The following is a 27,775-nucleotide window of genomic DNA, read 5'->3' on the forward strand; positions in this document are numbered from 1 at the left end:
AGCTCCTCCAGCGTTTTCGAGCCTCCTTCGACCAGGACCAGCCTTCCTTAGGTCGAGCGTCTGCTGTTGTTCACCGTATTGATACCGGTCAACAGCCCATTGCGACAGCGTCCATACCGTGTGTCAACTGCCGAACGCCGTGTCATCAGTAAACAGGTTGATGACATGCTCAAACTTGGCATAGTCCAACCATCCAGCAATCCCTGGGCCTCTCCAGTTGTGCTGGGTGAAGACGAAAGACGGATCCATCAGATTCTGAGTGGATTACCGGCGTCTCAACGGAATCACCCGCAAGGATGTCTATCCTCTGCCGCGCATCGACGATGCCTTAGACTGCCTACAGGGAGCAGAATTCTTCTCTTCCTTAGGTCTGCGCTCTGGATACTGGCAGGTATCCATGGCGGAGGCCGATCGCGAAAAAAACAGCTTTCGTCACGCCCGACGGGCTCTACGAATTCACGGTCATGCCCTTTGGCATGTGCAACGCGCCAGCTACATTCGAGCGAATGATGAAACACGATCCTTCGAGGCCTCAAGTGGAATATTTGCCTTTGTTACTTAGACGACATTGTCGTCTTTTCAACCGATTTTTCGACCCATTTAACCCGCCTCGAGCAAGTTCTCGCTTGCCTCTCCGCCGCTGGACTGCAACTGAACTTGAAGAAGTGCCACTTCGTCGCTCGAAAGCTTACGATCCTAGGCCACGTGGTTTTGAAGGACGGCATTCTCCCTGACTCAGCCAAACTTACAGCCGTTTCAGCGATTCCCAAACCGACTACTATGAAACAGCTTCGAAGCTTCATTGGTCTTTGTTCTTATTTCCGGCGCTTCGTTCGCAATTTCGCGACCATCATCGCTCCTTTGACCAAGCTCCTCGCCGGTTCTAGTGATCTTTCGGCATGATCTCCCCCTTGTGATGATGCTTTCAACGAATTGCGCCGCCTCCTTACGTCGCCGCCTATCTGCGACACTATGACCCATCTGCACCCACGGAGGTCCACACAGACGCTAGCGGTGTCGGGCTGGGCGCTATTCTTGCGCAGCGGAAAGACGGCTTCCAAGAGTACGTCGTTGCCTACGCAAGCTGAACTTTTAGGAAGCCGAAAGCAACTATTCGGTCACCGAAAGGAGTGCCTCGCCATTATTTGGGCGATAGAGAATTTCGGCCTTACGTGTATGGACGCCCTTTTGAGATCGTAACTGATCACCACGCCCTTTGCTAGTTGTCGCCACTGAAGGATCCAAGTGGTCGGCTCGCCCGATGGGCGTTACGCCTACAAGAGTCGATATCCGCGTGGTGTATCGCTCCGGCCGCAAACATTCGGACGGAGATGCCCTCTCCCATTCGCCCCCTTCTTCTGACCCTGCCTGCTGCACAAGTCCTCTCTGTGACACCACTGCTCTCACCATCACCGACATGCCATCCGAGCAGCGCAAGGACCCGTGGCTTGCATCCATTCTGGACATCCTGACTGATCGGACCGCTTCTCCCACTACTCGCACGTTGCGTCGTCAAGTCGAGCACTTCACCACTCGCGATGACGTGCTTTACCGACGAAACGACACACCCGGTGGCCGTCAGTGGCTACTCGTCATTCCACGTCACCTGCGGTCCGAAATTTGTTCCACGTTCCATGATGACCCCCAATGTGGTCACGCAGGTTTCCTAAAGACGTATTTTCGGATCAGGCTCCGATGTTAATGGCGTGGTATGTACCGTTTTATTCAACAGTACGTTCGGGCTTGTTCCACATGCCAGAGACGTAAGATTCCCCCTCAACACGCCGGCGGTACCTTAATAGCTTTGCCGTGCCCCTCCCGGCCGTTCGACCGCGTCGGCCCCGACATCTACGGTCCCCTTCCGAGCACTGCAGACGGTAACCGTTGGATCATCGTTGCCGTCGACCACCTCACGCGGTACACCGAAATTTCACCTCTTCCTTCATCTACAGCAAAAGACGTTGCCAGTTTCATTCTGCACAATCTCATCCTTCGTCATGGAGCACCTCGAGAGTTGCTAAGTGATCGTGGTCGCGTGTTCCTCTCCGACGTCATCACAGCATTGCTGCGTGAGTGCCGCGTCATCCACCGTAGCACAAGCGCCTATCATCCCCAAACCAATGGAATGACAGAACGCTTCAACCGCACGCTTGGTGACATGCTGTCTATGTACATCTCGTCAGACCACTCAAATTGGGACCGAGTACTACCGTTTAATACGTTCGCCTATAACACGGCCATTCAAAGCACTACTGGGTTCTCCCCTTTTTTTTCTCCTTTACGGACGTGAACCTTCCTGCACTATGGACACCATTCTTTTTTACAGACCTGACGCCTCCGAGTCCACGACTCTATGCCAAGCCGCTACATACGCTGAAGAATGCCGCCAACTGGCACGGCCATTCACATCACAAGATCAAGGGCGCCAGAAGCACCAGCACGACGCATCCACTAACGCTCCTTCCTACGATCCAGGCTCTCTCGTCTGGCTGCGTGTCCCTTCTGCTACTCCTGGCCTTCCCACCAAGTTGGTCCCCAAGTACCACGGCCCATATCGTATACTCCAAAAAACATCACCGGTGAACTACCTCATCGAGCCAATGGAACCATCTTCTGACCATCGTCGCCGTGGCCATGAAATTGTCCATGTGTCCAGACTCAAGAAGCCATTGTGAAAGGGCATGCAGGCACCGTCTAATAAGTTTACTTAGCTTCACTTAGGATAAGTGCCTAAATAGTTATTATGTGCCTCGGCGTGCATAAAGTTCAGCAATGCGGCAGTTTGGACACGTTGGTAGTCCATCTTGAAAAACTAAGAGCGCACCGCAGCCACAGGCGACAAAAAGTCACACATATGCACACACGTAGGCGCTGTGTGCATATGTGTGCGCCTATGTATGCCTTTTTTTCGTCCGTGGTTTCCGTGCGCTCTTAGTTTCTTCAAGGCGTGCATAAATATGGGTACAGGAACAAATTGCACAACTTGGGTGCAGGACCCTTTTAAATAGTACGATGATATTCGTCGCTTCCTGAGCCCATTATTCTAAGCGTGTCTACTGCAAGCACAGGCACCGGGCGCTATAACAGCTGTGATTTGGCCCTGATATAGCAACGTCACAGTACATAGCATAGCTAGCGGGTGGACGAAAATTGGGTGGGCGGGACAGAGATTTGCCGAGATATCGCATTTGTTACCACGTTACTAGAGCGTCCATATCCGAAAGTGGCCGAGTGCGCATGTTGGCGTATTGTCTTACTTTTCTGTAATCCGAAAGGCCATTGAAGGTGGACCTGGGATGATAAATTCGAGCTATAGGTAGCGCACTATACGTAACCGAAACACGCTGTCTATAGTGTCCTGAAGGTCATGTCACGAACTGAGTTGCAGTAAGTGAAGTGAGACTAACCCATCATACCAGACATATTTCTTCACCTCTCCGATGTGCGGTAAAATTCTGTGCCTATGCCTGCAAGATGCTAACAGTGGCTTGACGCTGAGGTATGTACCTGTGCTTTCGGGAAGCAAGATCTGACTAAAAAAGTGTATTACCGGAGCCGTATTCACGGTCCCCCCAAATATGTACCGCTGAAGGAACCAACGGAAAGGAAAGAAGGAAAACACAAAAAAAAGACTAGCGAAAGTTTACGAAGCCAAAAGCAAGAGTGAAGAGGAGCCACCGTTGCAAATGACTCTCTTCACGCTTCTCTGTTTCGATCGGGAGATTTTACGCGCCTCCCTACGTCGATGCGAGAAACCTTATGGAAGCACTGCCACGACATCACCGAAGCGAGCATGGCGGTCGTAAAACAAGGGCGCAAGAGAAATAAAAAGATGCAAATGAAATAAACGACACGAAAACACGTTTATCGATAGAGACAGCCGCTAGCGTGGTGGGCTCATTTGGTGCGTTGTTGAAATGTTTATTTTGCGCGCTGTTGCCGGCTAAACGACCCGCACTTCCGAGGGCTCCACTTCCGTCCGAAATGTTTCATGTCCTGCATTCAATCGCGCTCCGAAATACTTGTGGAAAGTGTTTTTGTGCGTTTTTGTTACCTCTGCGTCACCTTTTCTGGGGTCGATTTTTTATGTGCGTTCTCATTTTTTTATGGTCTTCGAAATGTAACCGACACGTCCTGATTATGTGCAAGGTTTTACTTGAATTTCTGAACGACAACTAGCAGCTTACGTTTGAAACTTCCTGTAATGGCTTTCGAGCGAGTTATTATCTGATAACAGAATGCATACGGAAAAGTTCTTGACATCAACGTCAGGATGACGGTAGCTGAAATCTAAGCTGTCTGTTATGCGTATCACCGAATAGTTTTACAACTTTCTACAATGCGGCTTACATTCTATTGTCGAGACTAACATGAAACATGCAATAAAAGAGCGGCCTGGATACACCAGAAAGGAAAAGGTTCTATGGTCACCCCTTTATTATTAGTTCATGGAGCCACAAGACTTTCGTTGCATTTACCTAATACAGACCCGCATTTTGCGGCTTCTGGTGTATTCACGCGTTTGTCGTAACGCAATGTTGTTGTCACTGAAGAAGAAAAAATTATCCTCATTCTTTATGGGTGATCTCCAATCCAGATAAAATTTTGGTGTAATCACTGCTTAAACTGCATGCGTGGGCGACAGCCTCTTGTTTCTTATGGTGGCGTAAAGTTGCCATAGGCCACGGTGATTGTTGTGTATAACCTGACTGAAATGTAGTAGTTGTAGTGAACAGTACGTGACGACGACGAAGAGCCAAGAAAGCAAGCCACAGTGCGAGCGACAGCCACGCGCCCCGAGCTTGCGCTTGCCTGGATCTTGCTTTCTTGGCTCTTTGTCGTAATAACAAATGGTGTCTTCAAGGAAATATAGAGAAAATGCGCAAAAATAAAAGGACATTTCTATCGATCTGATTAGCTTCAGCAGGTGACACCTGAATGGCTGTCCTTAGTGAAAAAGAAAAGAGTGAAACTATAGCCTAAGCTATAGTCCGCTACCTTAAATCATGAATTCATTACTTAAGTGACAAAATGTTATTAAAAATTGGGGAAGGGCGAAGCATGTATGAAATGTTGTTTCAGCTCCATTGACATGTAACCTCGGGAGGGGCGAATCAAGCAGTGTGCACCGGTGATTTTTTCCACAGTAAAATCACTGCTATTGGACAACCAGAGACAGAAGAAGAAGAAAAAGTAAAAGAAGAAGAAGGAGAAGAGGGCCTGACCGAGGTAATTGGCCACATTGTTTTGAGAGAGATATTTTTGATGAGGTACTAGTGGTACCAAGCCTGACACAGAGCATGCAGGGATGGGGGTTTCAGCTGTACTAACGTCATCGGAAAACAGCGTCGGAATGTGCCTTACCCTAAGGTGCTGCTTCATTTTCTTCTCATCCTTCCTCTTCTTCTTCTGTCGCTCATTGCCCATTAGCAGCCATTTTGCCGTTTGTTAATACACCGCAGTATACTACGTAGTATGCTTTACAGGAGAAAACTTGGCATTTCAAACCAACTTTGAGACGGTATTTGACAAATTTCTGCTAATAAATGCAATTAAATTCTGATACGTCGTCAGCTATTTGTTGGGCTAACTGTTGCCTTCTGCCCTTTTAGTGTACCTGTGGGAAGTAGCAGGATTCAACCAATTTTTATGGCTCATAGCCGTTTATGATGGACTGTTACGACGACATGACACACCGACAAGCCGAGACCCTAAGGTGTTTCACAACTAAAAATTCTGTTAATTAATGCAATTATATCCTCACACGTAGTCGGCTATTTGTTGACAACTGTTGCCTTCTTCACTTGTAGTCGACCGATGGCGAGTAGCGGGATTTACAAAATTTTGTAGCGCATACCCGTTTATGATGGACCGTGACGACAACATGACACGCCATCAAGCCGAGAAGCTAAGGTGCTTCGCTCCTAAAAGGAAAGAAGGAAGATTTTTATGCACAAAGCACGCAATAGGAAAAAGGAAAACGTACAATGAATTTCTATACGGGAACCACCACTGAAGAATATCCAGGAATATAGTGCGGGGACCCAGAGTACAACAGTCGCGAGCCAACACACGATTCTCCAAGTCATTTACTTACGTAGAGACCAAATGAGCATGAGAATAGACTACCGTGAGAACAGCATGAGAATGCAATATAACGTGTACATATGTGGAGCTAATTATCAAACACGTACCGCCTAATTTAGTTTAGATAACTACACTGCTTCCATATTTACCAAATACAAATTTTTAAAATAAAAATGCTGACACCATTTAGTTTTTTCAGGCAAACTCTACTTCAAGGTGGAAACACTTTGCCGCTCCTAAAGCAGCATCGGAATAAAAATAAAAAAACCATTGTTAATCAAATTCTTAATTGTTGACTTGAGGGTCCTTTATAAGGAACAGTTGTAGGATGTCCCGTGATAAAGTCGACAAGGGTACCAATATGGGCTTCTTGGTTCATAGTGAACTGGCTAATAGCATAGCGTCGGAGGACACGTGGACAGAGAAGAAGTAAGAGACGAACACAAGCGCTAACTTTCACCAATGAAAATTTTATTTTCAGTATCGGTCACATATACACACATGACATCACGCGACAGTAGTGAGATATTTCCCTTTACAACTGATAGCACACGGAAAAGGGCGTTCAATCTGAAATGTCATACCTGAGGCCACAATATTAATGGGAACTAACAGAGAATAATGCCAAGGAAAGTGTACATATGTCCTTGGCATTATTGTATGTTAGTTCTCATTAATATTGTGTATAACAAAGAAAAACGACCCCTTAAAATTTCCACTTCTTTCTTTCATACCTGAGGACAGCAGTTTATACAAGATAACCAACTTTAACTACTAGGGCATGCGTAAATATTCAATTTCTTTGGCGGACAATGACAGTGACACCTTGCTGATACAGTGGTCGCTGGCAGAAAGCATGCGATCTGTCTTCATTATCAGTCTTACAGGCTCCGATTTACTTCTTGAAAGAATGGCTGTATCCTCTCGTACCGGGTGACATGCACACGTCTTGCAGCGTAGTGCTAAAAATCCGTCACCTGGCACACCTTTCACTTTACTGCGGCGTTCCCGCAACCGGTCGTTCATGCATCTGCCGGTCTGTCTTATGTAAGATTTGCCGCACGAGGGGAATGCTATAAACAACGCCAACAGCGCATGGGACAAACTGATCCTTGCGTTTCTTATAACAGACCGACCTGGTACTCATTACCGGATTAGTAGTTTACCAGATTAGTCATTACCGGATTAGTAAACAGACGTAAATATACTGCTGTCAAGGCGTCAGGATGGAAATATAACGCAAACACAAGCGTAGGTTTAGAACTTATGGGCCACATAGCTCACGATGGCGACTTGATAATTTCCAGGCGCAAGGAACCAGCGTCGCATTGTGCTGCCATGTTGCTGTTGATTTTTTTTTGTTCCGGCGCTACCGTTGTTGCCCAGCGCTAAGAGCGTTCGTTCCTACCGTGCCCTCGCTCCACTCTCAGAAGACGCGGCGCGGATGGATGCATCATGAGGGGTGTTCGCTCTTCTTATTGGCTGAGCAGCCCTGTAGCTTCCACAGTGCTGCGACCAGCTTGTGAGATGAACTAAAGTAAATGTACTGCCTGAGGATTATATTAAGGCGAAAGCCTTACATGCCCCATCAAAGGCTAAAATTTACCGGCCTCCCGCGTCGGCATGCCCCCCGACGGAACAGGAGTGACGCAAAAAATCACGACCCTGTGATGACATTACCATTTGACGGCATCAGGACCAAAATAGTTCATGTCATAGTGACGTCAATGTGTCATCACACAACGTGAGGTCATGTGGTGACACCATCACATGACAACCTTGCTTGTTCAAAGGTGGGCCGATCACGGAGGCAGTGCAATACCAGCCGAGGTGCCTCCGATCCTGGAGGCAGTTCGAAATTACGTTAACTACGAAAAGCTTTGAGAGCGTGGCGGGGCAGTATCAACACATCGACTGAGAAGAAAATGATCGCTTTCACCTTCGGGTTGTCTTAGTTGAATGCATAGGGATCCCGCGAGTTTTTGGATACTAAGAAACCCAGCTATACAATATGTTGAAGTACGCGCTCGAGGCACCTGTTGGCATGGATAATGGCTATTATCCATGCCAACAGGTGCCAAAAGGATATTATCCATGCCAAGAGATGGTTTAGGGTCCCCATTTGAAAAAGATGATGTGTGACCAACCGAGCAGAATGCTTCTATCGGCCTAATGTATTACCTGACTGAATTAAATACTTTTTCCGAGGTAAAAAAAAAAACTTATAAATCCACACCTCATGTGTGTTTTGCGCTAGAGTAACATTTCTTTTTGTGTTGTTTATTTAGTTTTTGCCCATTCTCCCTACTTTCCCTCTACTAATCATCCAACCATCCTTTATTCACGTCTGCCGCCAACATGTTTACCTTTGCCGTGGTATCCCTAAAAACCGTCCCTAATGTAAGATATTGTCCCCCAACGAAACGGTAAGCATGTTCCTTGTTTTGGTAGCTTGACTTTTGCTTTACTTTATAAATGTAGTAAATTACAATCGAAGGATATATAAAATACGACGACAGCTATATCGATCTGCCACGCAGAAAGAATTTCCGTTGCTGATTCATCAAGTTACGCTGATTCATGTTCACCACGTGAAGCACTTAGCGTGTTAAGATAGTTAAATTTTACCGTTAGATAAAGATGTTTTGCGTCACTGGTTGTAGGTGTAAGAGTTGAGCGTCCCGAAAAATTTATCAAATATCCCGGCATCAGTACTACATGTTTCAGTCAAAAAAGACAGTCTTATTTTTCAATATACCTAGTATTTACATAAGCAGGGAGAAAGTACTCCCACTTAGAACAATTACCAGCCGGTACTACACCCTTAAAGGGGTGAAAGACAGGCGAACGACTGTTTTACGGGTTACGCTCATATTTATTTTTAGGTTGTAACCACGTGATAGTAACCGAATATGTACATCGGCAATTAAAGCTCATCAAAACAGTAAAGTGTGCTGATGATTGGCTGAATTAAGGTTAACGAAACAATTATCAACTGGTGTTGGATAAACTATAACTAATTTCTGCTAGTAAGGTTGTTTGCTGGTTATACGACGGCTGATATTGTCACCTGGATGATGAACTCCGGCGAGCACGAGCGCGCATCGAGCAAGAACAAACGAAGAAATCGTTTGGGACAGCAGCGCGCTCTCGCTCTGTCTTTGTTGTTTAATGGGCGAGGCATCGGTGGGCGTAATAATTCTGTGCTTCGTAATGGGCGTTTTACGCACCTTCGAGGACGAAGCGAAGCACCCTTGACATTTAGGTAGCAATTCATGCAGCGCCCTTCGTTCTTGCTCCGAGAGGCTCGAATTAATGTCCACCTTTCCGAGCGCTGAAGAGGCGTCTGTCGACGTCGATTGGAGCCCACTGTGCATTGATGTAGCCGTAAAACATTCAGCGACGTCTTTTATGGGGTAGGCGAAAGCGATGGCAGTGCGACGAAAAAGGTGCCGCTGCTCATTACTAAAATTCGTCACAAGCAGCGTGGCACGACTGTCGCGAAGCATGACGAGGCTGCGGGCAGCGCAGATACCTATGCTAAACAAAAGTGCCAAGTTGCCTTCGGCGACTGCCTCACCGTCACGTAGTTCGTCACACACGACATCAACAGGACGCTTGAACGCGGGGGCAACGTGATGCTGTCGGCAGAAACGCGAAACGTGCTGAGATGACGGTCATCGGGTTTCTCTGCTGCTCTTTCTGTCGAGAATGTGACGGTGCCCTCTCGAAGGTCAATAATAGCACCGTATTCCCGTAGAAAGTCGACGCCTAAGATCAGGTCTCGGGAGCATTCACAAAGTATAAGGCAACTGCAAAGGAAAGTACGCCCACGAATGCCGACTCTGGTCGTGAACATCCCGAGAGGGGTGACTACGTGTCCGCCGGCTGTACGGATTTGTCTTCCGTACCACGGCGTCGCAACTTTCTTCAGATGCGCCGCAAGATTTCTGCTCATGATGGAATAGTCAGCCCCTGTGTCTACTAAAGCACTAGCGTCGTGGCGGCCGTCGAGCACGCCAGGCATGCCTAAGGAGAGTCGGCTTTCGAGTTCAGGTGCTGTCGCCGTCGAATTGCTGCTGGTCCGTACTTGCGTCGATGGTAGGCCTTGCTCACGTCGATTGTCAGCGGCCTCGCCCCCGAAGGTCGCTGCCTTTAGTTTTCCCGTCTAGGGCTTGGCGAACGCGCGGGCGCCGCCACTGGGTAGTTCCGGAAATCTGGAGAAGGTCGTCTTGGAGACGGTGATCGCGACTGCCGCCGCAACGGCAGTGGCATGCGCTGCTGGGACAGGTATTCCTCGATCGCTCTCGGTCTTTCACCAAATCGTGGCCTTGGCGAGTCGACCGCGAAACCCCGAGGTTCAAGGCGGCGATATGGGCATTTGCAGTATACATGTGCGGCTTCTCCACAGTCATAGCACAGCGGCCGCCTGTCCGGTGTGCGCCATACGTCCGATTTTCTAGAGAGCGGCTGCCGATTCTCGAAATGCTGGATCGGTTGCACTGACGGAAGTGTATCGTGCGGCGTAGGGTGTGCAAAGCGCGGTGGGGTAGGATTGTACCGGCTCACAGCCTCGGCGTACGATGCACGTCGGGACTCCGTCCGGGTCGAGGTAACATCGAGCGAGGTTACATCGCTGGAAAGCGGGACTTGCAGAGCCTGCTGTACTTCGCTCCTTATGAGGCTGGAGATGGATCCTGCAGCAGGAGGTTGAGGCGGGCAGTGAATCCTTTGTAGCTCGTCGCGTACCACTGATCTGATGAGGTCGCAGATAGCTTCGATATTGATGTTACTGCCGGCAGCTCCAATCTGGCCCATCGGTGAAGCGACATTGATCTGGCGGTCGCACACAGCCGACCGCTGCTGCAGCGTCTTTTCCATGGTCGTGGCTTCGGTTAAAAACTCCGACACAGTCTTCGGGGGACTTCGGATGAGGCCAGCGAAGAGCTGTTCTTTAACTCCTCGCATTAAGTGACGCAGCTTCTTATCTTCTGCCATAGCCGGTTCAGCACGACGGAAGAGGCTCGTCATGTCCTCAACGTACACGAGCTACAGCTTCCGATGTCGCCCAGTTTTTCATCGACCAGATCGTTCGTCATGCCGCCCCGTCGTGCGTGATCACAGATAGAGGAACAGCTTTCACGGCCAAGCTTATTGATGACGTATTCAAACTCAGCTACACGAATCATCGCAAGACGACGGCGTATCATCCGCAGACAAACAGCTTGACGGAACGATTGAACAAAACCATCGCCGACATGTTATCCATATATGTGGTCGTTCAGCAGAAGACGTGGGATCAGGTCCTGCTGTACGTAACATTTGCGTACAACACTGCCATCCAGTAAAGAACACGATTCACGCCGTTCCGTCTGCTCTACGGGCGTGAGGTCCAAACAATGGTGGACGCTATGCTGCCACACGACTACGACGCTTCGCTTACACCTGAAGCTGAGCAGCTTACTCAATACGCCAAAGAAGCTCGCCAGTTGGCACGACTCCACATCACGCAACAGCAAACTGCAGATGCACGCCGCTATAATAATCTTCGCCATCGCCAAGTCGACCACCCAGGAGATCAACTTTGGGTATGGACTCCGGTTCGCCGCCAAGGGTTGTCCGAAAAGCTCATGAGTCGCTACTTTGGACCGTACAAAGTGGTGCGTCGCATGAGTGATGTGAACTATGTGGTTTCCAAAGATGGAACCATGTCGCCCCAACGCCGCCAGCACTACAAAGATATTGTGCACGTTCTACGACTGAAGCCGTACTTCACGCGTCAGTGCGGTTGTGCCTCGGCCTTCTCATTTTTTAGGGGCGAAGCTCCTTAAGGCGGCACCCGTTCGTCCCTCGTCGTGCTCGTAGTAGTGAGTAACAAGTCTTATTACCCTTTGACCTCCAAGGTGGTGCCGGTGGGAGATTTCTCCTGTGCGTTGTTGAACAATAAAAAATTCGCAGCGTGCGCGTTAACTAAAAGCCGAATTCTTCTGTCTCTGTAGAAGTGTAAGTGTTAGCTAAAAGCCGACTTCTTCTGTCTCTCATTCCCATTAGCAGCCATTGTTTACCTCCAAGGTAGTGCCTGGTGAGATTTCTCCTGTGCGTGATTAAACAATAAAAATTTTGTTCAAAACGCCGTTGATTGATGAAATAAACCAACGAAAGACGCCAGATGTTTTGTAAAAACAAAACGAAAGAACGCCAGATGTTTCTAAAGCAAAACGAAAAAGACGCCAGCTGCTTAACGAAAGACGCAAGGTGTTTTCTAAAGCAATGGTTTTCTAAACAATGAAAATTCACAGCGTACATGTAAAATTAAAGTGAGCTGCAAGTCGTCATAACTCATCGAACCTTTAGTATAAACGCGCCCGATCTCACGTCGGTGATGATGTACTGGGCAGAATTCACGGAAGATTCACGGTTTACCGATGAACCTCCGCAGCTTCGCCCACTCATCATCATTCACTCCGTGGATATGCTGTGATTTTTTTTACGAAGTGTTCACTTGCACGAGCATCGGGGAGATGCTTTTCTTTCAGTGGGGGAATAATGCCACCTGGATGATTAACTGCGGCGAGCACGAGCGCGCATCGAGCAAAAACAAACGAAGAAGTCTGGGACAGCGCGCGCTCTCGCTCTGCCTTTGTTTTTTTTTTTTTTTGTTTTTTTGGCGCGGCCACATTGTTAGACCTGCGTCAGTCTTTCTGCCAGTGTGGCATTTCTTGCCCGGGGACCTTCTTTTCGCACGTGACAATATCATCTAGTCTTGCATATGTCGGCGACTCATGCGGCCGCAATAATCGAATTCTTGCGCACTATCTCATAATAATTTTTTTTTAATTTTTATCGCCGTCCCTGGTTAGCCCTGCCACGCAAATATAAAATTCTGGTTGACGTGTGATCTCTTCCGAAGAGGAACCCATTGAGCTGGCGTTGACATCTTGCAGCTCCATGAAGTGTACTTGTAAGAAGTGAACGCCAACAAAATAATCGGACCATCCTTAAGAACACAAAGAATGTGCACGTGTGAATATTTTCAGTACTGCACAGAAGCACACTAATGTTGTAATTTTGAACTTTTGAAGTCGATATTGGAGTAAGCTTTTTTCTTCATATCAGCATCCATATCAGTGACTTTCCTTGTGCCAGTGGCATTTGGATGGGTTTCAACCCCATCAGCCAGTAACGGCAAATATCAATATTTCAATATCAGCTCGCGAACGCCGATATTTCCCCGAGTTGTTGACCGGGGTGTCTGCATTGGTGTTGGAGCATGCGGCACTATTTTATATTTCGTGTTCACTTATATGTGCCGTATTTATCTGTTTTCAGGCGATCGATTACGCACGTGCTGCCGTTTCCCACTCCATCACCACACACATAGTAGGGGCTGGCTCGCCGTGCTCTCGCTTTGTTGCGCGAAAAAAAAAATTTAAAAAAGATACAATCGGTGTCACGGACAAATTATTCTTACGTCTTTACTTCACGGATTACTGTGATTGCAAAGGGACACTAGAGGTTATTGACACCATCGCAGTAGAAGGAAAGTGCATTTGTAGAATAGTAGACAAGCCTTCAGGATTTGCGCAGATGCAAATAGCCATAGCCTTCTTTTTAAGAACATCCGCAAAGGTCAGTGCCGCACCTGTGCATTGCAGAATACTAGAGCTTTAAAAGCAGTCTTCTTGAAAATAATGTAATAAATAATAAACAAAATTAAACACCGTCTGCATTGGGTCCATTACTGACGCGACTCGCCCAGAATGCATGTAGAAACAGTTTTGTCAAAATATAGAAGAAGCACGTTATAAGTGATACCGCTGCCCAAAAACTTCAGTCTTATGTCCTTTTATAATATTTATATCCACGAGGGTGCCACTGCAGGCATGTTGGTTATTCATTATTTTGTATGCACCAGAAATTTCATCGCTTCTTGAGCGCTGCGACTGTTGCTGAGAACGATGCGTCAGGGGGATCGAACGACTATATACGACCGCGTCCGGCCTGCCTTTCTCGTACGCGTGCGGCCAGTGTTCGCTCGCCATAACCTGTGACGTAACAGTACACTCTAAGCACGGTAACGTTTACTAAAGGTGCACATTTTCACAGATTTGTTCACCTAAAAATACAGGTCATTTCGTAATCTTTGCAAAATTACCCTTTATTAAAAATGCACAAATGTACTTTTAAAATAGAAGCTACGGGAATAAGCTTTAGTACCGGTTCACAATATCGAGCGTTCTCACGTAAAATTGAGGTTACGTTGTGCAAAATTGGTTACGTTGTGTGTGGTATACTGTTCCCACAAAACCGCTTGTATGCGATTTTATACGGCCACCCCTCTGCGCGTCTCGTTTCCTTCGCTGTTCTTTCTTCTACGCATTCCAGGAGGTTACGCTCAGCGCATGCTTTGATCCGCCAGGTGTGCCGCAGCAACGGAAGCACGGCTTTCCACTCTTTCGTACTTTTTTTTGCACGTGCCTCGTGTTCTTATTTTTTTTTCCGCGCTTCCTTGTGAGCTTTCAATATACCGTCTATATGAGTACTCCAGAAAACGTGCACCTTTGCGGAAGACGTCGCATGAAAGGTGCTTCTCGCAGCACACACTCTGGCGCATTCTAATAATTCAACTGCATGGCTGCTTACAGAACGTGACAATTCTGGTGATCGAGACCAAACGCGTCGCCTTCGCTCATTAGAAGATGGAGCCAAAAAAAACATTCGCACACTCGAGGCGACTTGAAGTTAGCATGCACTACAGTAATGGTGCCTCAACCGCGAGTATTATTAAAATGTGGTCGTCCCGTCACTGTCAATTAAGACCAGATATTTTATAACAGTATCATGATATACGCGTCAGGCTCTCCTCCCTCAGTTCAACTTCGATGCAGTTTAAGCATTAGGTCAGCGTCATTATAACACCTGAATTATTTTCCTCCTGATCGTGCATTTCAACTGTGGCCTTTGTGCTTATCAAACTGTGCGTTACGTGATAATAAATAACGGTCGTCTATTTGTTATAGGGCTATTTGCCAGTTCTTTTCACCTACAAATGTGCGATCAGCAATGGAAACGTGGATACAAACAAAACGTGAAGTCGACAAAGCAGGGGAGCTGCTAAAGGCGGCAAAAAAGTGCGCGGAGAATTAACATTGCTTCTTGTGGCGAAGAATAGGCATAGTAGATATACAAACCGCTCGCCATCCGCCGCGTTAAGTCATTTTTACGTATATTTCGAAAACAAGCCAAAGATATGTCTGAAATCATCGCGTAATAAGTAGCTGGCAGGTACGTATGCGTATGTGCATATTATATACAAATGCTGAATGAATCACGCAAGATGGATATAAAAGAAACTTAAGAAGTTGCTTAGCACAAAAGTTTAAGGAACATAAGGTATCTGTGCGAATTTTGCCTTTGTGATCGCACATATGGAAAATTCTAAATGCAGATCGCGATGTGACATAATGATCAATAAACTTCCAATCTATTCGCAATGCCCATAGACTGTCGCGCCACCGAGCGGAATTCAGGAGCGTCCTCTCGAGGAGGGTTAGTAGACGACAAAATGGCGGCACTATGCAGTCGCTCCCTTGTTCGGCTGTGCTAGCCTCAGTGTTAACGCGTTGGCAAGAAAGGAACACTACGACTTTGCATGTTCCCTGCATCAGTGAACAAACCGGGCCCTCCGTGACACGAGAAATCTGATTCGTGCTTGCGAGAAGCGAAGTTTTCGTGAAAATACGTGGCAACTCGCGCTTTCAATGCTAGCCCACAGTGTACACATACTAGCAGCTTCGCGAGGCTTTCTGTAGCCACGTAGGTAAGTTAAATGTTATCGTCTGACATATTCAGTTGAAGCTCACCCTGTTTTACTTGCATATATAATTGGTCAGTGTTTCTTGTAGTGCACGAGTCCCATAACACTGTACGCGGGAGGGAGGTCGCGCGGGCTCGCGATGTGCTCATGTATAACTGAGCGATCTCAAGTTGGCGATACATTAAAATAGGGCCTCAATCCTTTGTCAGCAAAGCGCTGTTACGAATCGTGCGAGCAACGTTTCAATCATTCGAGGACGCGTCTGCTCGACGGCTTTCGTGGAGCGAACGCTTTCCATCCACGCTGTCCTTCGCCAGTGTGTTGGGTTTCATAGCCAGCGCTGCGCCGCTTGTTTTTGTACGTTTGTTGATAGGTGGCAGCACACTGCAAGCGATTTGCTTGTTGACCGGTCTGAGAGCAAAACGTTCTCCGACGTCTGTCGTGACGCGGACGGAGTGGTCGAAGTCGTTCGGCGGAGGAAATTCTTTAGATTGCTTTCAGCAGTGATGTTGAAAGAAACCATCTTGACGACGAGGATTTTTCACTGGACGTAGAAGACTGTGAAAGCACCGAGAGTGACAGCGACGATGAACCACCAGCTGCTAACTCACGAGGAGCGAGTTGCACTTCACGTCCCCTCGTGCGTTAATGTTCTTTCACGCTCGTAAGTCACTTTGATTGTATTTAATGTATAATATCCTTGAGCGAGATCAAAATAAAAGCATAGCTCCTCTTGTGCATTGCATGTATCACAATTATTGTGGATATTATGGAGCGCCGCATGCCGCCAACACGCTCGAGCTCGACCAATGAAGCGAAATGGTTAGAGCGATGGAACGTGCAGTCACGGCCACAATCCACGCCTCTCCGCGAACTTCTTCGACGTTGCGAAAAGGATACGTGTGCATTTCTTTCGATATTCATGTTTCGGTCATGCTGATCGAACCTGCAACATGCGAGTGAAGTACACACGGCTAGTATCAGCATGGCTGTGACACAAGCGCTACTGAATGACATGTTAAATGCTCGTGTTCCGTTGAAGACGGAACTCCGCGTTTTCGACTGCGCAAGTAATGACGACGGGGTATTATCACTGAACACTTTTATGTTTGCAAGCCATCATCATGCGCAGCAGCGATGGCGCTACTCGCTGGCGGCCTACTACTGCGGCAAATCTGTCAGGCAGGCTCGGTATACGTACTACCTCGGAGTGCCGTTCAGCTCATACGTCAATTCTAGTTCATACAGGTTTATGTCGCACGCACAGGATTTCGCAAAGCATCGTTATGCACGGTAACGGAGCTGAAATATAACCTTTCACTTCGCAGCAAATAATTAGGTGGCGAGTACTTAGCACTTTCCATGGTTTGGGAAAGTCTCATATCCATTCCAGCGCAGCTCATGACTTCATCCGGTGAAAGTGGCACGGGCCGTACGTCCGCACGTCCTATCTGTTCCTATGCTAACGAACGGGTTGACCCTCCTCCTGGCGCCATATTGAAAAGCACGGCGCGCCACCTATAGTTCGTGGGCATTGCGAATAGTGTAACTCCCTTGACGGATGAATCGCTGCGCGTTTATAAGCTACAATCTAAGAGTTACAATGCATATGGCGGTGCTTTAGCCTTTAAAATGATGTGCTACTGTCAATGCAACCTCTGTGCAAGAGGGAAACAAAGAAAGAAATTTGGGGAGAGGCCCAGCATGTAGGGAAGGGTGTTTCAGCTCCACTAACGTGAAACCTGTGGAGCGGCGAAGCATGCCAGTGTGCGCCGGTATTTCCCGCAGCAAAATAACTTCTAATGGGCAATGAGTGACGGAACGAAGATCGGACACAGAGACGCGCAGTCCGCGTTTCGTTAACGTGCACGCTGCGAATCTTTATTGTTCAAATACGCACAAGAGATATCTCCCACAAGCACTACATTGCAGGTCAAGATCCAGTGCCATTATATATGGTGTGGCCAGTGAACGGTTGTGCAGCGCGATCAGTCGGTTTTTTCAATCAAGGAACTCGCTAGCAGACGCTGCCTGAGTCGACGTTGTCTCTCGCTGGCGAAGGCGCGTTCTCGTTCCTTGCGATCTGGTAGTTCAGCGTTCATCGCAGAAAGAGCGTTTCCATTGTCAACGGGCGCCGTTCGCTCTCTCTCGCCACACGGCGAGTGCTGTGGCGGTGGCGCCCTCTTTTTCGCTCAAACAAATGGACCATCACGATAGCAGACTACGACGGCGATGCGGGCCGACACGCCGAGACCCTAAGGTGCTTCGCCCCTAACACAAAGATAAGATTATTGTAAAAGCCACGTAACCTATAAATTATACATATGTTACTCGCCGTTCAATGTGGTCGTAAACGTTACCGTGAATATAGTGTACCCACAGCTCCTGTGGTGCCCGCACCCACAGACGATAACTGGGTTCAGTATTACGTACACTTCCTCTACGCGATGGCATACGGCTAAATAAATTTGCTTGATATGTAGCGTACAAAAAAGAGGAATTCGTACATACCTAAAGGCGAAGGCACGCGTTGTGCCAACATTTAACTGACATTTTTTTGTATGAAATTGAGCACATATCTTTAATCGGCCCCGCACGATCACTGTATTCAGCTTTCAACTATGCTTGTTCGCTGCAAAGTAAACTTTATCTCGTACGTCTGTCAATTTCTGTGCTTTGTCATGTTCATTCAGCCAAGCAAATGTGGCCCAGCGGTAGTGCTGCAGCTCCGAAGTCGAGCGCTAACCAATTCGCCGCCTTTGCATTGCGCCACCGTTGCAGCTGGTGACGGTGGCGAACAGCTGTGTATGGGCTCAGGCACTGCATCGGGGTTGATTTACTAGATGATGCTGCAGCCGCTGCTGCACGCTGAGATTTTTATTTCTATAAATACTGCTGTCTCGATTTCGAGACATAGCAGGAGTGGGTACATATTTTAGTAAAAACAAAAGAAATAAAAGCTAAAATTATACGAACAGATGAAGATATGATATGCTTACATAGCTGTACAACAAAAGCTTTCATCAGGTTCGAGTACAGACGTTGATGGGAACACAGAAAAAGACAACCGCTATGACAATGCAAACAGATTAAAACTAGATGTGTATTCTTAGTTTCTCAACGCACTCATCATGAGTCAGTGCGCGAAGCGAACCACCCAAGTTGTTCCAGGTTTCAACAGTGAATGGAAAAAACGAAAATTTAAAACAGTCAATGCGTGTCCAAAAAGGTATTATGTTTAGTCTGTGGGTTTGCCTAGTGACACGTGTATTGGCGGGTACAAAAGAGAAGGGTGCCTGAATACCGGTTGGTGTGTGCACGATCTTGTGCTGTAAAATTACGCGTTCGTGCTTGCGCCTATACTCCAAAGTCTGCAACGATAAGATGTGAGCATGTGATGAAGGTGAGAAGCTGCGATCATAACGACCGAAGATGAATCTGATAGCTTTTTTCTGGATTGATTCTAGCTGCGTCATGTCACACGTGATGTGAGGAGACCATACAGTTGAAGCGTAATCTAGTATCGGACGAACTAGTGATTTGTAGGCAGTCAGCTTAGACTCCAACGTTGCATTTTCTAAAGTTCACTTTATGTTACCAAGTTTTCAGAGCTTTTGCAGAGATATGAGTGATATGGGCGTACCATTTTAGGTTATGTGAAAAAATAACACCCAGTTATTTGAACTCACTAACTTGGGACAAGTGACTACCATTGGCATTCTAAGAGTAATTCAGCGGCTTCTTTTTGTTACCGAAAGTCATGGCGACTGTTTTGGTAAAATTCATTTTCATTTGCCGCCTATCACTTCATTCACAGAACATTGAAAATACCTTGTTTAATTCTTGTTGACCACTAGCATCAGCAACAGTGCGGTAGAGGAGACAGTCATCTGAATATAGGCGCAACTTAACGTTGGTGTTAACAAAAATCCGGCAGATCCGGAGTCGATGTTATGCGAAGCATGCGGCGGGTAGGTGACTGGCGTAACTTTTTTTTACTGAGCGACACCTTACAAAATGACGCTAAAGATTAGTATAAATTTTAAACGCACACATATATATGTTGAAGAGCCGCATATGTGTTTTATAAACGGTTGGGTAACGCTGCCAATGGCAACGTGGGTATTGCCAACACCAGAAGCGGTAAGCTGACGTGTAGTGCTCATACGTGTCCCGAGAACGCACGGACGTTTCACGAGTCCGTCTGCATGTGTGCAAGAAGTTCTTCACAGTTCTTGAACAAGGGCATCATCACCGTGATCAGTGAGCACCAGCAGCTGGTCATGACATGTTATAGGATCCGGTCGTGATCGTGGGGACGAGGGGTCCATGTGTAGTGAAGTATGTGGTATAGTAGAGCTGTTGGAACTCGTGGATGCCTCGGTCATTTCGTCGACAAATTGTCTGTCGACCGAGCCGGCGACATGTCGGAACCTGAAGCCACCCTTCGCGTTGGTGAGGTATAGGCCGTCGAGGCTGGTAGGCCAGGTTAGTGCTACGTAGACCGACATCAGTGGATTTGTCGTATTCGTAGACTACCTGGGCGTATGTGGCCTACGTAGCCTAGTCTACAAAGCGGCTGTCAATCAATCTGGCATCATCCTCGGTCAGCATGAGGCCATCGCCCAACCTCGCAAGAAATGAAAAGGACACTGCGTCGTTCTGGTGGACGAAGTGCACTTTACGTTGCGGTGATGTCGATATCATATGTAACTTTCGTTAATGTATTCCTCCAGGGTCGAGCAATGCTTCAATATAGCTTGCTGAAGCATAGGAATACTAACGTAATGTTTATTAAAGTGCTATAAAAGCGGAGCCAACACTGGAACTACACACGGTAAACGCCTGTATCGTTGGAGTACACATCGTAGGAGCATCATGTAGTGTTTATTGGTTTCTTGTAAAATTAGATAGCCAGCACTACAACCACAATTGACGTTGCACCGATATTACGCCTGCGTAGGCTGCTTTTCCAAACCAGTTTATAGACCTGGCGTGGCTCAGTGGTATAATACCTGAGTGCCACGCAGAATGCTTGGGTTCGATTCCTGCCGGGATCCTAATTTTCATTCTCTCCATTTGGCAAGTCAACGCTGCCCATGTTGGTTTTTCTTAACGCTCTCGCATTTAAGTTACCAATGCCTGTTCTCGCCGTTCCTGGGTAGATATAAACTGTCAATCACCTGTGGCGCATACCCGTACACCGCGGCCCGTGGTAGACGGTATGTGCCACAGGTGTCTAGTGGAAAGTGTTTGACGACGTATGCGAGAGGATTTTAACGTTATTCATGTCATGGCCAGGCTATCATATACGTCAGATCCTCTTACCCTCCCATGCAAAGTTTGGTCTACACCAAGTTAGGGAGGCGATCATGAGAGCACCCAGACGTAGGTGGCTAGATAGATAGATAGATAGATAGATACGTAGATAGAAACGCTCAAAGTGCCAGAGGGTCGCTAAGAAATGCTTCGCATTTAATAACACTTACTATATCATTAATGAAAATGAAAAATAACAGAGGTCCGAGCACTGAACCCTGAGGCACTCTAGATGTGACTGTTACCGATGAACAATGCGTGCGATTAAAGTAGCGAACTGAGATCTTAAGTGTAGATAGTCAGTGATCCAGTCTATTAAACTAGACCCCTTTAATATTGCTCGCAGTTTACATAGAAGCTTTTCGTGGCAGACCATGTCAAAAGCTTTCGAATAATCAATGAAAATGGCGTCTAGTTGATCGTGACTATTGGGTGCAGAAGCTATGTCGTGTGTAAACTCAATGAGTTGCGTGACGGTGGAGAAACCAGAGCGAAAGCCGTGCTGGCTTTGTGAGAGAAGATTGTGGAAAGTTAAATACTGTACAATATGCTTGTGAATAATGTGTTCAAGAAGCTTACAGCAAGTCGAAATAAGAGATACTGTTCTATAATTTACTATAAGCTGCTTATCACCAGATTTAAATACTGGAACGACGCTGGCAATTTTCCAAACTTTGGGAACAGTTGAATTGTTCTGCCTATTGCAACGTCGGCGATGTAACGCGCTTCAAGAACACGTAGCACAACGGCTACAACATCTCCCTTCCCACCCCGAGCATGAAGTGGAGTTTTTCTGCGAATACGATGAATAAATGTAGTGTCAACACTGCGCAGCCGTATTGAAAATGGCTGTAATTGCTCGTGAAAATGGTGTCATCATAGTGAAACGTTGTACCGTCGAGACAGAACGCTGAACTCATGTGTGAAACACTATTTGAAGGAGAACGCCAGCGATAAAATTAAGGGGAGAGATTGCAGTGGGGGCGGTTTCTCATCACATATTACGAAGATATAAGCAGGAATTCTTGCATATTAATTTGCACCTTGAAGTTGTCCATAACCGTACCGCAATACAAAATTTATGCAGGAAAATGTACATTCACAAAATAAAGTAACCGTAGCCGTATCTAAGCACCGACCTCTCCTTAAACAAATTTATGAAAAAAATATAAACTCAAAAACATAACCCAACAGCACTAAAATCTTTCTTATCTGCAACTACACTAAAATCAGCGACACATTCGACGACAGCAGGGCTCTGGAATTTACAGATAAGAGGACTGCTTAGGTGTCCCCATAGTTTAATTTGTTGCTTATGTTACCCTTGTAGTTTGGATGCTAGCCTGCGTGATGAACTATTAGCAGGGCCGCAACAACATTTACAGGATGCACTTACCCTAAGTATTAATTGCTCCCTGCGTTCTTATCCTTTCTGTAGCGCCACAGCAAATTCTAAGAAATCAATGGAAGCCAGTGTTTTTTGTTTTGTTTTGTCATAGTCATATTTGTATATATTTAGGGCACATGTTAATAATAAATTCAGTTGGAAGGTTGCGCCCGTCCGTGTCTGTTTCGTCTGTCGTCTTAGAAAAAATTTTGCGCAAGAAGTAGTGATCAAGGAAGCCAGAAGCTTAAAGCCAAATTTTAGCTCGGAGTCATTTATTAGTTCCCAGAGCCGCCCGTGGTTCACGTTTATATGAGATGGTACCAGCTGTGTTCATCTATGATGCTGAATACCGAAACAATATATTCCCAAACTGTCGCAGGCAACACTGTACTGTATCACCTACAACGTCGTACCCCGTAAGCACAACACGCTCTCAGCCCCGAGACTCGCGTTGTTAGCTTGAAATGAAAAATAAGCACCACGCTACATATGGCAGGTAGCTGACACAGTATGTGCGAGTGATAACGCTTTTCCTCGTTATCGCACCGCTATTCCATCTTCTGCTGTTCATTTTCTCTTTTGTTTTCTCGTTCACAACTCCTTGCGTACAGTTAGGCCTTGGGTTAGAGAGTAGGTCAGCCAGCTTTCTCTGTCTCCACTTATTAAATCGTTCTGATAAAACTGTTTTCTCGCTACTCTTCGGTGTAACTCAGTGAGTGGTACGTGTAGCGTGGCGACAGTAGCGTGCTTGCTAATCAGAATAGCATCGATTTGTCCTACAGAGAAATGGGCCGAAAGCAAGCAAAGTTAAAAGCTGACGCGACACGTTTCAGGGGCGAAGCTCCTTAAGGCGGCACCCGTTCGTCCCTCGTAGTCGTAGTAGTGCGTAACCAGTCGTAACGCTAGTACCAGATCTTGACTTCCAAGGTGGTGCCGGTGGGAGAGTTTTCCTGCGCGTTGTTGAACAATAAAAAATTCGCAGCGTGCGCGTTAACTAAAAGCCGGATTCTTCTGTCTCTCGTTCCCCATTAGCAGCCATTGGCATGTTCCAGTAGGAAACGTTAGTAGAAGTAGAAGTGTAAGTGTTAGCTAAAAGCCGACTTCTTCTGTCTCTCATTCCCATTAGCAGCCATTGTTTACCTCCAAGGTAGTGCCTAGTGAGATTTCTCCTGTGCGTGATTAAACAATAAAAATTTTGTTCAAAACGCCGTTGATTGATGAAATAAACCAACGAAAGACGCCAGATGTTTTCTAAAAGCAAAACGAAAGAACGCCAGATGTTTCTAAAGCAAAACGAAAAGACGCCTACTGCTTAACGAAAGACGCCAGATGTTTTCTAAAGCAATGGTTTTCTAAACAATGAAAATTCACAGCGTACATGTAAAATTAAAGTGAGCTGCAAGTCGTTATAACTCATCGAACCTTTAGTATAAACGCGCCCGATCTCACGTCGGTGATGATGTACTGGGCAGAATTCACGGAAGATTCACGGTTTACCGATGAACCTCCGCAGCTTCGCCCACTCGTCATTATTCACTCCGTGGATATGCTGTGATTTTTTGTTGCATCTCGTTCTGGATTGTTCTTAAAACTTTTATGTGCCCCCTTTTTTCCCCCTGAAGAATATCGAACAGCGCACAAAGCGGGGTTAGCGCTCAGTTTGCGTCTACACTCTGTAGCCAGTCTTTTTAAGTGCTCTTACTCTCATCAACATGCACCACACAGTATATTTCTGCACGCATCCGCATGATGTGACCTTATGCATAATGTTGTGTTGAAAATTAGATCCCCCTATTTCATACTTATAGATACGAAATGTTATTCGGAAAGCTCTTTGAGATAAATCAATACTCAAGTAATGCTGCGTTTTATGTATTCCAATAGTACAGTAAAAATATGTAAGTTAGGGCACATGGGTATCGATTCGGAATAATCTCGAGCTGTGGCATTCCCTGAAAATAGAAGTACAAAAAGACGGAAGAGAAAAAGGAACTATGAAACATAACGCTTCGCCAGATCAGCGTTCAGTTATGGATGGAACCTTGGAACGCAAGATATGAAACATTTTGGCAGTGGGGGACATCAGTTAAAGTTTCTGCGTGGCGCATGTAAAAAAGCTCGCCACGTGGTCAGCAAAAGGGAAAGTGGAAATCAATGCAGAGCATCGATCATCTGCAGTAGCGGTAAAACCGGTGGTTGCTGTTTTTTACGAAAGCTATCTTTGCCCGAATCAGGCCATATAAGAGCGGATAAAATAAAAAGCAACGGTAACGGTAGTTAGCGAGCTCGGAAGGAATTGGTGCATGCAACGAGCAAACTTGGAAAGGTTGCTTCCCCACTTGAAAAGCATGCGCTGTGGCAAACGTTATGTGCATGAAGCAAGGGGCAATTTTTGCCCCTTGCTTCGAATGAGAAAAAAAAAAAAACAACGGCGACTGAAAAGAAGGGAGTAGCTATGATTGCATTTCGACACTTACCACAAACGACGACGGTTGTACGCCATATTAATTTGCCTTGACCAAGCTCGGCGAGCTGCAAATAGCCAATTGGTATAAGCTGAAACAAGCGCAAACACGGCACATTCACAAACGCACGGGCACGCATATACAGGAAAAAAAAACACGCGTTTTGCTCGTTTGATTTTAAACCGAAATGAGCTACTAATTAGCCGAACTACAAGTTCTACATTAGCCAGTAGTGCCCTGGACTGGAGGCTCCATCGACAGTGGCTAACAACAAAGCAGGCTCAATATAATAAGTTTTTTTTTTCTCTCGGTGTACTAAATATCGACGTTCGCATAGTAGACCTGTGTTGGCATCCTTTTAAAACCAAGTCGTTCGAATAAGCATCGTATGTCTTTTCTATATGAATCCATACCGAGTTTTACAAAAAAAAAGAATGATCTGTTTGTCTGCCACTTTTGTCGTTTATAATGCTCCTATTGTAGATATTCGTGGTATATTTCTTTCCACCTTCGCACGTGCGGCAAATATTGTTATGGCCCACTCCGGCGACTCATGTCATCACCTTTCTCCCCAGCACCACGGCAGAAATGTGTTCTATCGTGAACTCGCCCAGCAACAAGTTCTGCTAAATAAAAGTAGCTTCATTCTTTTTTCCAATGTCTATGTTTTACTGGTCTGCTGACAGCAAGTTTTTATGTCGTAGTGTCGTTGCACAATACAACGACGTGCTTGAGAAGCATAAGTGTTTAAAAAACGGATTGCTGCTTTGGTGGTCATAGTTCCATTCCAAAAGAAAAGCTATTGGCTAAATAAGATACCATGCTTGTGCAGATTAGGTCGCATAAATGCTAAGAAAGTTTTCACCCAATATATTCAGGAGCTCTGTCCCTAACGGGAAAATAGGGACGAGCAAAACTTGACGTGTGCGTGCCTGACTTACTACTTCTCTTTCTTTCTTTCTTTTTTTCTTTCTTCCTTTCTTTCTTCCTTTCTTTCTTCCTTTCTTTCTTTCTTTCTTTCTTTTCATTCTTCCTTCCTTTCTTTCTCTCTTTCTTTCTTTTCTTTCTTTCTTTTCATTCTTTCTTTCTTTCTTACCTTCTTTCTTTCTTTTTTCTTTCTTTCTTTTCATTCTTCCTTCCTTCCTTTCTTTCTTTCCTTCTTTCTTTTCTTTCTTTCCTTCTTTCTTTCTTTCGTTCTTTCTTTCTTTTCATTCTTCCTTCCTTTCTTTCTTTCCTTCTTTTCTTTCTTTTTTTTCCTTCTTTCTTTCTTTCTGTCTGTCTTTCTTTCTTTCTTTCTTTCAATCTCATTGCGCAACGCTCCCTCCAAAGTGTCTCTTTCCTCCATGCCAGGAATCGGATCTTCATCCATGTGCTTAGAGGTGCAACGCTTAAACTGCTGCGTGCTACAACAACGGTCGTGGGTTCAGACAACAATAAGATTTGGCAAGGTGAAATAAGAAGCGACCTCGATGACAGATCTCACTGCCATATCAGAAACGGCTTATCGCCGACCAGCACTCGATGGAGAGGGCATCAATTATCGAAAAACAGCGCATACAAATACACATGTGTCCACCACACCATCGAAGGCCGCAGTTTTCTACGCTCGCCGGCGCCGGGTTTTTTGCGCATGCCGCCGCCACTGAAATCTCTCTAAGTTATAAAAAGCTTCGCTTGAAGAACTTGAAACTTTTTTTTTAAAATTAAGTCCCCAAAGACTTCAAGTCGGAAGCATATTGAAAATGTACGTTATTCGTAGTATGCCACGAAAAACTTTGACGTTACTTGTACGGTAACTACTGATTTTTTTCGGGTTTTCGTCAAAATTTTATTTGCACGCAATTTGCAGAAAGCGGTTTTCGCTCACAGGAGACTTCCGAAATTGTTTGACGAAATCCAACTTTTTTTGCCGTGAAACAAAGATTGCTGCCGCTGTCCCGGGGGCTCGGACAGCAAAATATATATTTGCAGCGATATTAACGAAAGGGTCGGCGGATATGCACTGGCAGTTTTACCTGAACACACCCTACTCAGTGTTTTGCAACGTTTGAGAATCTTCACTATAGGAGCAAACACAAATGCAAAAACTACGAATTTACTTTGTATTATATTAGCTAAATATATCTCATAAACACTACTGGTGCACATTCACAAAACCTGCAATTTTTTGCACAGTCCATGTGTTAATTTTTATGCGAAATGTGATTTGTAAGCATACACCAGTGCCCTGCAGCTTTTCAGAAGTGTCGTCGTTTTTGTCTCATTTAGACCGAAATTAGTTGATGAGAAATTACACAATAATATTGCAAAATGTATCGGAATTTATTATAGAACGAATGCAATTGAACAAAGAAACAGATGAGCAAGTATCTTAACTTTGGCTGTTGAGTTAACGAAAACGTCCCATATATTGAATCATTTTATAAAAAAGGTGAGAAGCGGCCGTATCAATACATTAGTACTGGATTGTTCGTAGTGACAACTGCTTAATTTTTCGCAAGCGCTAATATTACTTCACTAGACTGCTACTACTAATACTACTACTACTACTACTACTACTTCTAGTACTACTACTACTACTACTACTACTGCTACTGCTACTACTACTACTACTACTACTGCTACTACTACTACTACTACTACTACCCTATTGAAACGTTCCGTATGGCCATTCCAATAATTCCACATGTTTCCGTAAGA

This window comes from Rhipicephalus sanguineus, chromosome 2 (genome assembly GCF_013339695.2).
Source record: "Rhipicephalus sanguineus isolate Rsan-2018 chromosome 2, BIME_Rsan_1.4, whole genome shotgun sequence".
In the NCBI taxonomy this organism is placed as follows: Eukaryota; Metazoa; Arthropoda; class Arachnida; order Ixodida; family Ixodidae; genus Rhipicephalus; species Rhipicephalus sanguineus.